The sequence below is a fragment of the Macaca mulatta genome, chromosome 1 (assembly GCF_049350105.2).
Source record: "Macaca mulatta isolate MMU2019108-1 chromosome 1, T2T-MMU8v2.0, whole genome shotgun sequence".
NCBI lineage: Eukaryota > Metazoa > Chordata > Mammalia > Primates > Cercopithecidae > Macaca > Macaca mulatta.
This window is the reverse complement of record NC_133406.1, coordinates 114,570,889-114,583,533: the sequence shown is the minus strand read 5'-3', so window position 1 is coordinate 114,583,533 and position 12,645 is coordinate 114,570,889. Positions and strand designations below refer to the sequence as shown.

General features: G+C 42.9%; 1 protein-coding gene across 8 annotated transcripts in view; it reads left to right on the top strand.

Annotated features, from left to right (window-relative positions):
• The window catches only part of LCE5A (late cornified envelope 5A), a 77,875-nt gene that overhangs the window by 15,062 nt on the left and 50,168 nt on the right, over positions 1-12,645 (top strand). Inside the window, exon 1 of one of the 8 annotated variants that reach the window (XM_077987333.1) lies at positions 1,315-1,489. The exons of the other annotated variants lie outside the window; for them this stretch is intronic. The gene's annotated coding sequence lies outside the window, so the exon portion shown is untranslated. Of the gene's footprint in view, positions 1-1,314; positions 1,490-12,645 lie in introns of those variants that run through there. 8 annotated transcript variants of the gene reach the window in all.

The following is a 12,645-nucleotide window of genomic DNA, read 5'->3' as shown; positions in this document are numbered from 1 at the left end:
TAATGAAAGGTGACCCGCCATCCCATAGAGCACCAGCCTTAAGGATCTTGAGTAGTCATTTCCTAAGGTCATGTCTTCCTGGCATTAGGCAGAAACCTGTGTCCCATTTCTGTCACATAGGATGTATGAGTTGAGTGTCAGAATGGTTCTTCAGAGGCTCTTTAAAGAATAAAGTCTATCCTGATGCTGCCTGGCCAGGCAGAGGCTGTAGAGGTCAATGGTAGGACTGGCCTCAGGGATGCAAAAGAGACCTAAAGTGGTTAGGGCTTCCTGTGTGCTGGGAATTGAAGAGGTACTAACCTCTGAACATCTTTAGAGGACACTGTGGGGAAATAGCAGAGATTGGAGAGGGAAAACTCAGGAGGTGATCATATTTAGGAGGTACTAGGAAAAGGAGTCACTTGAAGGAAGCAGGAACCAGAGATGGTCACAGAGCTATGAGATCCATGTCTCTCACAGCCAGGCCTCCCAGGCAATTCCACTCCCATGTACTGAGCACTTCCTATGTATACCTGCTCCACTCAGCCCTGGGAATACAGTCATGAATAAGAAATGCACCTGTTCACAAGAAAATTCCACACTCTACCTGGGAGACAGAAGCACAAAACAAAAACAACAAAAAACGCAGCGTGACAGATATTCTGTTAATGATATAACAAAGGAAGAGAGGAGATGTCAGACTCTGTGAACACTTCAAAGATAAAATAATGTTTGAACCTCATCTTGAAGCATGGATGAGGGATCAACTGGGATAGGAAGGTTGGCAAAGCATATTGGTCAGAGGGAAAAGCAAAGTCCCAGAAGCTTACAAGGACATGGAATAATCCAGCCTTGTGGGGAAGGAGGTGGTTTCCAATGGAGGGAATGTCAAAAGTGGCAAAGGCTTCTACGAGGCCAAGCAGGAAGAAATCAGAGTCAATAGTGACTGCAACCTCAATTGTGTGTATATGTGTGTGTGTGTGTGTACCTCTGTGTGTGTTTGCTGGTGCATGGCTAAGAGTGTGTGTGTATGTGTGACTATGAGTGTGTCTCTGTGTATACGAAGATGTAAGTAGAGGCTCCTCTATTTATTCCTTCAAAAGGATATTCATTAAGCATCTATCACACACATGCTAGGCATTGGGAGAAGGGAGGTGAATTAGAAAGACACAGACCCCTACACTGACAGAACTCACACTCTAATGGGGAAGGCAGGCAAGGCACTAATAAAGTAACCCCAGCATGATGAGTGTGAAGAAGGAAACAGACAATGATGATGTGATACAGCATAATCATGGAGGCAGGGTACACCTTCAGGTAGCCAGGCTGGAAGGCCTCCCCCAAAAGGAGGCGTTTGAGTAGAGCCCTGAGGATGAGAAAGGGGATTCTAGGCAGAGGGAACATTTAGAGCGAACAGGAACAACTTGGTGCACCTGAAAAGGACAAAAGAGGCTGCCAGCAGTGCTTGAGTGTACCCAGCCAGGACCAAAGAGCCAGGAGATGACTTCTGGTGAGTCTGAATCTTATTCTAAGAGCAGAGAAAAGCTGTTGAAGAATTTTAAGCAGGGAAAAGATACTTCCAGGTTTTTAAACAAGTCCTCTGGATGCTACATGGAGCTTGAACAGGAAGGGCCAAGAGTAGGAGCTGAGGGGCCACCTAGCGGGGCTACTGCCATGGCCCAGGTGGAGGGGATGGTGGAGGCAGAGAGAAGTTGGGCAGTTTCGAAATAGATTTGGCAATGGAGTGAAGAGGACTCGAGAGCGGGGGAAATGAGTGGGGGAAAAAGAAGAAGCAGGGGTGATGTCTGGGTTTGGGGCTTGATCCAAACGAGCATAGAATCTTCTTAAGAAGTTTGTGTCCTGGGTTCTGGACATCTCTCTGGAGTGGGCTCTGCTCCTATGGCACGGCTGTGGTGAGGCAATCGTAGGGGACCTAATGTGGTTAGGGCTTTCTTTTGGTTCTGCAAGATCAAAGAGATGACTTTGCCCAGGGCTCCTCTGAGAACTGCCAGAAGTTTGCAAAGCTGGCTCCTGCCTGAGTAGTTAGCTCACGCTCCTAGTGCCAGGGATAAATGGAGACTACTTTGATTTATTCAACCTGTATTTATTAAGCAGTTGCTGTGTGCCCAACCCTGTTCTAGGTTCTGGGAATACGGTCACGAACAAAACATACAAAAAAACCTACCATCACATAGCTATATAGTTGAGTGGTCTAACAATAGGTACAATAAGAAATATACCATGTCAAAGAGATAAAAGAGCTATGAGAAAAGGTGGGGAGGAGGGGTAGGGAGTGCTGAAGGTAGGTGGAGGGGTGGGGGCTGAGAATGGAAAGATGGGAGGTATGTCAGACTGCAGTGTTCAGGGACTACTTCACAGAGCAGCCTTTCTGGGGCTACTGTGCCTAAAGGGGCATCGGCCACTGCCTGCAGTCAGGTTCGACACATCATATTTGCTTTCTTCTTAGTGCTTACCACACTCTGTGATAAGCGTGTTTATTTATTTGTTTGCTAGTTTATTACTATTTCAAATAATTCAGATGAATTTTGGTATGATTCTAATAGGTGTAAGTTTGGGGAGAAGATGAAAATGGTGATTGGGTTGGGATTGTGAAACCCTAGTGTTAAATCAAGTTTAGCCTAAAACTGTCTTCTTACATATTGTACGTTCAGCCTAAAGGTTTCCTGTACGTCGTGAACTATAACCTAAATGGAGTTTTACACAGACCATAGCCTACTCTTGACTCAATCACTGAGTTTTGGCCAGTCGAAGGTGCCCAACTAGTCACACTGTGTTCAAATACTGCAAAGACCAAGCTGCAACCAATTCAGCTATTTCTGTATCTCATTTCCATTTTCTGTACATCACTTTCCTTTTTCTGTTCATAAATCTTCTTCCCCCACATGGCTGTGCTGGAGTCTCTGAGCCTACTGTGGCTTAGGAGTCTCCCCGATTCGCAAATTGTTCTTTGCTCAATTACACTCCTTTAAATTTAATTCAGTTGATTTTTTTTCTTTTAACACCATCAACGACCTAAGGAGCAGAGCTCAAATTTGGAAGATGCTAGACCTGGATATTGGGCTCCCATCTTGAACCTAGTCCTGGGTTCAAGTTGCAGAGGCTCTTCTGCTTGGGGTAGAAGGGAAGTATCCTGATGGAAGGGGGTTTGGAGAAACAATTTAGATTGGAGACCCTGAGGACTGGGTGAGCTGGGTGGACTTCTCTCCCTTCTTGGTCTGGGCAGGACACAGGAAGGCAGGGTTTCAAAATAGGGTTGCTGTTGAGTTAGAGCCTGGCTTGTTCCTGATCCAGTGCTAAGAACCTAAGAGTTCAAAGAGGAGGGACCCCTGCGCCTGCCCTGACCTTAATCCTGTCATCCCATCTCTAGCAAGTTGCGACAGACTTTCCCATAAGAACCTCAGCTAGGGAGGAGTACCCTTAATCAGCAACCGAAACTCTGTGCGGGTGTTAATTATGTGCATGCAGCTGACAGGTGATTATATCTTTCCCTCATTAAAGATGAGGAGAGTTCAACCCCTTTCTGTTCCCTGGGTCCTCTCCGCCTTCTACAGGAGGCTGAGGGTTGGGATGGGGCCCAGCTCTGTGGAGGTTGAATGGAAGACCTGGTAGGCAGAGCCCTGTGCAGTTCAGAGAGCCCTGCTCTGCCATTAAGGGCGTAGAGGAAATGGCCCAATGTCAGACTCATGGGAAGAAGGAGGCAGGGGATGACCCTCTCAGAGCCCTGGACTCTGGAAGGTGGTCTCAGCAGGAAGGAAAGAGTCCTTCTTGCTAATGGTGCCACTGCGCCATCCCGCTTATCTTGTTCTGAGCATTTTAAACATCATTTTCCTCTTACACACATGATAGACAAATACACACATACATATTGCTTATCACAGGCTTTGGGGGTGGTGACTTAGAAGAAGAGATGTAATAGAAGAGCGTAAGATTGGGATGGGGGAGGTTAAAGTTACCATTCTTATTAATTGACCCTTGGTTATGTGATTCTGACCAAGTCAGTTAGACTGTATTGAAATGTCCACATCTGGGAAAAGAGTATTTTTTTAAAAATCATGTTTTATTATGAATACTTACATTTGTTGTGAAGAACTGCTATGATACTCATGGCAGTTATATGTAAACTCAAAAGTGCTATCCAAACATAAGGTCTAGAACTATCATTAAACTGTAGTACCCTTACTGGAATGGACTTTTATAGAAACAGAACTGGGCAGGTGTAACAGGTTCTAGACATTAAAATTTTTTGTTTTGAATCAGCAACTTCTGGGTGGGCCAGAAAACTACAAGAACTCTTCCAGGTTAGTCTGTGATTTTGAAGCGCAAAAAGCAGGCGGAGGCATTTCTCAGGATGGTCAGTGCAACGCTCATGGAGGCCTGCATGGAGCCCCCATACATGACTGTGTACGTCAGGGCATGACCTCTGGCTCAAATGCCAGCTCCACCACTTGTTAGCTGTTTGACCTTAGGCAAGTTTCTTCGTATCTTTAGATCTCAGTTTCTTCACCTGAAAAATAGGGGTAATTATTTTTCTCTCTTTCAATTTGGGGGTTGGAATGGGGAATTACATGAAAGCATTATATAAAGTGCTTTGCCTGGTGGTTGCACATGGGACTCACGGGGAATTCTTGAACTTGATTTTCAGGTTCTGCTTTCTCAAAGCCTTCTTTCCATAACCCTCCCCCCAGTGGGAAAGATTCCGCCTCTTTCTACCCCTGGAGTCTCCCCCAGAGCAGAAACAGAAGGGCCTAGCTGGCACATAAGAGGGGAAGACCGAGGAATTAAGACTGTGGGGAGTGGACGGGCCCTTAGATATCAGCTAGTCTCATCCTGTATTTCACAAATGAGGGACCATGCAAAGCACTTTACATAATTCTTTTATTTAATACCCAGAAAGGCAGATGCCCAAACAAGGGCTCAGGACAAGTCAGAGGGAAAGCCTAGAAAAGGACCTGGGTTACCCAGCAGTCCACGCCGCCTGGGTCTTTCATATTTTATAATTTATCTTCAAGGGATTCCACCTCCGTGGCCATCGGAGAGCCCCAAAGCCCCTGGCCCGGGTAGTTTGACACCCGGGAGGGCGGGCCCAGTGGGTGAGGCAGTGTTTTCCAAGATCCACAGGCGCCCCCTGCTGGCCACGGGCTAAAGGCGCCGCCTTGAAATGGGCTCAGGTCCTCTCCGGAGAGGGGTGTGCCCTGAGCTGCTGGGTACCCTGGGGCAGTCACTGTGATATGTTTTTGATGTTCATTATTCCAGTTTGCTGTACCATTTACAAAGAGATTTAAATAATAATAAACAGTGTTTTTAAATTTACTCACGTAATTACCATTTCAAGTGCTCTTCATCCCTTGGTATAGCTCCAGATTTCCATCTGATATCATTTTCCTTCTGCCTAAAAGGCTTCCTGTAAGATTTCTTGTAGTTCAAGGTTGTTGGTGATGAATTCTGTCAGCATTTGAATGTCTTAAGAAGTCTTTTTTTTCTTCATTTTGAAAGATATTTTCCCTGGGTACAAAGTTCTAGGTTGACAGTTATTTCAGTAATTTAAAAATATTGGTCTGCCATCTTCTGACTTGGGTCATTTCTGACAAGAAGCCTGCTATTACTCTACTCTTTCTTTCTCTGTATGTAAGGTGTTTTTTTCTCCCTCTGGTTGCTTTTAAGATTTCTTTTTAATCAATGGTTTTCAGCAATTTAATTATGATGTGCCTTGGTTTCAATTTTTAAATATATTTATTGTGCTTAGGGATCATTGAGATTCTTAGATGTATAGTTTTCCTATTTTAAAAAATCAAATTTGGGAATTTGGGGTGATTATTTCTTCAAATTGCTTTTCTCCCATTCCCACTCCATCCTCTCCTTTAGGCACTCCAATTACATGTATATCAGGCTGCACGAAGATGTCTATGTTTGCTTAACTTATTCTTTGGTTTTCATTTCCTCTCCTTCATTTTAGATGGTTTCTATTGCTATGTGTTTGACACACTAATCATCACTTCTGCAGTGTTTGAAATGCTGTTAATACCATTCAGTTATTTTTCTCTTCAGACATTTTAGTTTTCATTTCAAGAAGTTTGATTTGTTTTTTTTTTCTCTCTCTCTCTCTCATGTCCCTACTTAATCTTTTCTGCTAGTGTTTTGGACATATGAAACACAATTATTTAACTTTTAGAACATCCTCATTTAGAACCCTATATAGGGTCTTTCTTTGTTTTTCAGGCTGGTCTTGAACTCCTAACTTCAAGCAATTCTCCTGTCTTGACCTCCCAAAGTGCTGGAATTATAGGCATGAGCCACCACACCTGGCCCTCATCTACTATTTCTGTCATCTGTCATCATTGGTCAATTCTGGGTCAATATCAGTTGATTTATTTTTCTCTTTACCTTTTTATTTTTTAACTTTTATTTTAATTTAAGGGGTACATGTGTAGGTTTGTTTAATAGATAAATGGTGTGTTGTGGGGGTTTGGTGTACATATTATTTTGTCACCAAGATAATAAGCATAGTATTTGATGGTTTTTCAATCCTCACCCTCCTCCTACCCTCTTCCATTAAGTAGGCCCTGGTGTCTGTTGTGCCCTTCTTTGTGTCCATGTGTACTCAGTGTTTAGCTCTCACTTATAAATGAGAATATGTGGTGTTTGGTTTCCTGTTGTTCCTGCATTAGTTTGCTTAGGATAATGGCCCCCAATTCCATCCATGTTGCTGCAAAGGACATGATCTTGTTCTTTTCTATGGCTGAGAAGTATTCCATGGTGTATATGCACCACATTTTCTTTATCCAGTTGGCTGTTGATGGGCATTTAGGTGGATTCCATGTCTTTACTATTGTGAATAGTGCTGCGATGAACATATGTGTGCATGTGTCTTTATGGTAGAATAATTTATGTTCCTTTGGGCATCTACATCTATAAGTGTTCCCTTTTCTCCACAGCCTTGCCATCATCTGTTAACTTTTTGACTTTTTAATAATGGCCATTCTAACTGGTGTGAGATGGTATCTCATTGTGGTTTTGATTTGCATTTATCTAATGACTAGTGATGATGAGTATTTTTTTCATATGCTTTTTGGCCATGTATATGTCTTCTTTTGAAAATTGTCTGTTCACGTCCTTTGCCCATTTTTTAATGGGGTTGTTTTTTGCTTGTTAATTTCTTTATAGATTCTGGATATTAGACTTTGTCAAATGCATAGTTTGCAAATATTTTCTCCCATTATGTTGGTTGTCTATTTACTCTGTTGATAGTTTCTTTTGCCATGCAGAAGCTCTTTAGTTTAATTAGGTTCCACTTACCAATTTTTGTTTTGGTTGCAATTGCTTTTGGTGTCTTTGTCATAAAGTCTTTGCCAGGGCCTATGTCCAGAATAGTATTTCCTAGGGTTTTCTTCAAGGGTGTTTATAGTTTTAGGTTTTACATTGATGTCTTTAATTCATCTTGAGTTCATTTTTATATATGGTGTAAGGAAGGGGTCTAGTTTCCATCTTCTGTATATGGCTAGCCAGTTATCCCAGCACTATTTATTGAAGATAAATGGTTCAAGATCAGATAGTTGTAGCTGTGAAGCTTTATTTCTGGGCTCTCTGTTCTGTTCCATTGGTCTATGTGTCTATTTTTACCTGTACCATGTTGTTTTGGTTACTGTAGCCTTATAGTACAGTTTGAAGTCAGACAATATGATTCCTCCAGGTGTGTTCTTTCTGCCTAGGATTGTTTTGGCTATTTGGGCTTTTTTTGTTTTATATGAATTTTAGAATTTTTTTCTAATTCTGTGAAGAATGACCCTTGGAGATAGGAATAGCATTGAATCTGTAAATTGCTTTGGGCAGTATGGCTATTTTAACAATATTGATTCTTCCTATTCATGAGCATGAAATGTTTTTCCATTTGTTTGTGTCATGTCTGATTTCTTTCAGCAGTGTTTCATAACTCTCATTGTACAGGTCTTTTACCTCTCTGTTTAGCTGTATTTGTAGGTGTTTTTTTGTGTGTGTGCGTGTGTGTGTGTGTGGCTATTGCAAATGAGATTTGTGTTCTTGATTTGGCATTCAGCTTGGACATTATTGGTGTATAGAAATGCTACTGATTTTTGTGCACTGATTTTGTGTCGAGAAGCTTTGCTGAAGTTGTTTATCACATCTAGCTTTTGGGCTGAGACTACGGGATTTTCTAGGTATAAAATTATATCACCTGCAGAGACAGTCTGACCTCCTCTCTTCCTATTTGGATGCCTTTTATTTCTTTCTCTGGCGTGCTTGCTCTGGTTAGGACTTCCTCTCTTTATTATGTATTATATTTTCCTTCGTTGCATGCCTGGTAATTTTTTATGGATACCACACATTGTGAATTTTACCTTTTGAATGGCTGGATATATTTTTGTTTCTATAAACAAGAAACAAAATTAAGTTACTTGGAAGCAGTTTGGTCCTTCAAATTTTGCTTTATAAGATATGTTGGGTGGCACCAGAGTAGTGTTTAGCTTAGGACCAATTTTACTACACCACTGAGGCAAAACCTTTCTGAATACTCTACCCACTACCCAATAAATTATGAAGCTTTCTACTCTAGCTGTTAGGAACAGGGATTCTTTCTAACTCGGGGTGATCCTGGGATTATTCGCTTTCATTCCTGCAGGGAGGTCCATCCTCTGCCTCAGGTAGTTTCCTCACATACAGGTGCTGATCATAACTCAGCTAAGGATCTGAGGGGAGGCTGCTCCTGATTGTCAGGGCTCCCCCGCCACCTTCTCTCTCTAGCCCTTTCCTTGCTAGGCAGTAGTCTACCTTGCAAACTCTAGCTGCTTTGTTCTTTCAGGATCCAGTTCTATTTATTCAATCCTGAGAGTCCACTGGACTCTGCCAGGTTCCCCGCTGAGCCACAGCCTGGGAACCCTCTGCCAGAAGGAGGCCAGGACAGTCCTAGGGCTCAGCTCATTTTGTCTCATTTTGCAAACATCACGGTCCTGCATCACTTCAGATTCATGGTCTTAAAAACTGTTGTTCTTTTTATATAGTCATTCCTTGGTATTCATGAAGGGTTTGTTCCAAGACGCTTGAAGATACCAAAATCCAGAGATGCTCTAATCCCTCATGTAAAATGGCATAGTATTTGTATATAACCTATGCACATCCTCCTGTAGACATGAAAACATCTCTAGATTACTTATAACACCCAATATAATGTAAATGCTATGTAAATAGTTGTTATACTGTATTTTTAAATTGTATTTTTATTGTATTTTTTTTCAAATATTTTTGATCCATGGTTGGTTGAATCCATGGATGTAGAAGTCGAGTATAAGGAAGGCCAACTATAGCTTGTCAGATTATGTAGTTGTTTCAGGTTACAGGATAAAGCCATCCCTGTAACTCCATTCTCATTGGAAGAGGAAATTTCCACTTTATATTTTTGCTAGCATAATACTATTTTCCTGGTATTTTTCAGAATCATAATCTAACATTGTAATTCTAATGTATTTAAAGTTATACATCAGTTTAAAATTTCATATTGGCTGAACATGCAATCTCCCCAGTAAGACAGGCATTTGCCTTTATCTCTGGTGAGGCTGGCCATTGTCTTTTGTGTTTAGCAGTTCCCTACAATCCCTCCATAACCAACCTGGGTCTCTCTCCACTTCCAGAAGCCCTGACAGACTGTTTTAGAACTGGAGAGATGAGGGATGGTGGTGAGATGCTAAGAACACACAGGAGAGGGTATGGAAGGAAGGAGGGCAAAGGGGCAGGAGTTCCTAGGACCAAGTCCCATCACCTTTCACCCCCACCCTGACCACCTCCCTCCCCTCCAGGGCACACATCTCTCTGCCCCTCTTTACAGAGCCTCTTTAGTTAGTGTGTCATGTGGTTCTGGTATCACAGTCACTACTCTGGTTGTGTGGAAGGGCAGAATCCCAGGGCCCCAGGACAGAATGGAAGACTGTTGGTAAGGCAGGACTTAGTCCCTTAGAGAGTTACCAGGCCAGCCCTGCCCCATGCTGTGGCAATCACAGGAGTGTGTGATACAGAGTGCTTGGAGAATAGGACTAGACCACACTTGACAAAATGGTGCCTATGGGGGCGCAACAATAACATGGCATTTTAGGAAGAGGTGGATAGGACAATGAGTTGCTTTGGGGGCTTTAGTCTTGTAGACCATGTCTAGGGTTCTGAGAGGGAAATTGTACCTTGCAGAATGACTGCCATCTGCCAGGCACAGTGCTAGGCTTTTTACAACCATTACGCCAATCATTCCTTATGATAACCTTATGTGGTGAGCATTGTCCTTTTACATTTCACATCTGAATACAATTAGACTCAAAGAGTTTCAGATAGTTATTCAACGGGACTTGCACTCCAGAGTCTGGGAGGGCAGAGAAGATTGCTGGGAGACTGAGAGAGTGCTTATGGGATATTGTGATATGGGAGGAGCTGGACAAAGCCCTGGTGTGCTCATTTTGGAGATGGTGGGACCAATCCCATCACAGCAGCTGCTTCACCAGGGAGACGCCCTGCAAGGGTGAGGTGTGGCCTAGGCAAGGTGTAGGAACTGGAAACTGAGGTAGGGCTGGGCGGGGGGTGGAATATAACAAGAGTGGAAACAGTGCTTGAGGGCAAAAATGTGATGGGGAAAGTAAAAAAAAAAGATCTGGAGTTAAATTGAGAGGTGATGAAGAAGTGAAATATTAATTTGGACCATGTGAAATTGTTGTTTTGTTGGTAAAATGGTGGATTATGAGCAATTTTATGTGTTCAACCTAACGTAAGCTCTCTGTGGGTAAGCACCAAATATTAAGTATAGCCCATGGAATGCAGGGTGGTCTAAAGGTGAGTGGCACTGGATCTCAGCATTTGGAATGCCTACCTGTCCCCATATGTATCATCAGAAGGCACCTGTTAAAATACACACGTTACCTAGAAGTAGCAAATATTACCTAGCAACATCCTGGCACAATTGGCTTTATTAAACCAAGTTGTCACTTACCATGACAACAGCTATATAAAGTGACTGAAAAGAGAATTGGTATTTCGATTGAAAGATCATTTTGATTAGGTAGAGCCGAGATGGGGGAGCTGCTTGGCAGACTGTGGGCAGCACTTGGCACAAGGTGTGTGTGTGTGTGTGTAGGGGGTTTGATAGAAGGCATTGAGAGAGAGGAAGCCGAGGTCTGGACCCAAAAGACTTGCTGACTGGCTATGCCTATAAGCTTCCCTGTGCTGACTGCTGTCAGCCAACAATTAGGATTTCCGTGGTGCTCTGGCTCCCTCTTCAGGTAAACTCCTGAAATGCATCGCCGCGTCTCATGAAGAAGGAGCTCCAGTGAAGCTTCAGAGATGGAAGATGGAAGGGTAAGGGAACTAGTATTTCTCAAATGCACACTGTGTTTAGGCAGTCTGCTGAAAAGTGGCCACTCTTATTGCCATGTATAGAAGTACAAACTCAGGTTCAGATAATTTACGTGATTTGTCCAAGGTCATAACTCAATGGTGGCAGAACTGGAATTCAACTTCAGGTTAGCCTGACTCCAAAAGACAAAGGTTGACCATGGGCATCTCCAGGGGAGGGAGCAGCTTCTATTGATTTTTGAATCCAGAGCAACTTCCATTGATTTCTGAATCTCCAGAGTATAGTTGGGTGCAATAAATGTGAATCCCCAAAGACACAGGGCCCCGCTTAAGATCCCATATGTGGTTTTCCTCCAAAAGCCAAAACCCAGCAAGTTTGTGCCCCTCTGACAGCAGTAGGAACCTTGGGCCCCAGGGCTGTGTCTGGGGCAGCCCCTCATCTCTAACTTCTGAGTGTTCTTGGCAACCACCTGGAACACAGTTTTCCATGGTGCAGTGCTTTCTCCTCCACCTGCTCTTTCACATAAGCGATCGCCTTTGACCTTAACAACTGCTATCACTGTTTGACAGAAGATATTTGGTTTTTGAAGATGGAAGAGCATCTATCTATGCATCCATTCATTCATAAAACTGATAAATATTTATTGAGTGCCTACTATGTCCAGTCAGTGTTATTTACTCTAGAGATACAGCAGTAAACAGAATAGATAAAAGCTGGCATATGTGGGTGGAAGTAGTAGGCAGTGAACAATAACCCTAATAAATATGTAAATTATACAACATGTTAGAAGGTGATAACCACTATAAAAATAGAGCTGAATAAGGAATGAGAGTTTATGTGGCAGGGATAAAGAGTGAGTGGTAATTTAAGTGGACTGGTCAGATCTGCTTTATTAAGAAGCTTACTTTTGAAAGAAATATAGGGAGGGAGCCAAGCAGATATCTTGGGTAAGAAGATTCCAGGTAGACGGAAAAGCCAATGCAAATGTCCTAAGGTGAAATCATTCCTGACCTACACAAGATACAGCAAAGAGGCCAGTGTGGCTAGAAGGGAGTGAGAGAGGAGAGTAATGGGGTTGAGCTACCTCTATTGACTGAGTATATGTTATATGCTGGGCACCACTAGGCACTTACACACGCTGATCATGTCAACTTCTCTGGGAGTGTGTTGTGAACCAATTTAGAAGTTGAGAAATAGAGGTTTGGTGAGAGTGGGTAACTCACACATGGCCACAGAGCCAGCAAAGCAGATGTTCTGGCTCCAGAGCCCCATTCTCTCCTCTGCACCCAATTGCCTTCATTCGGCCC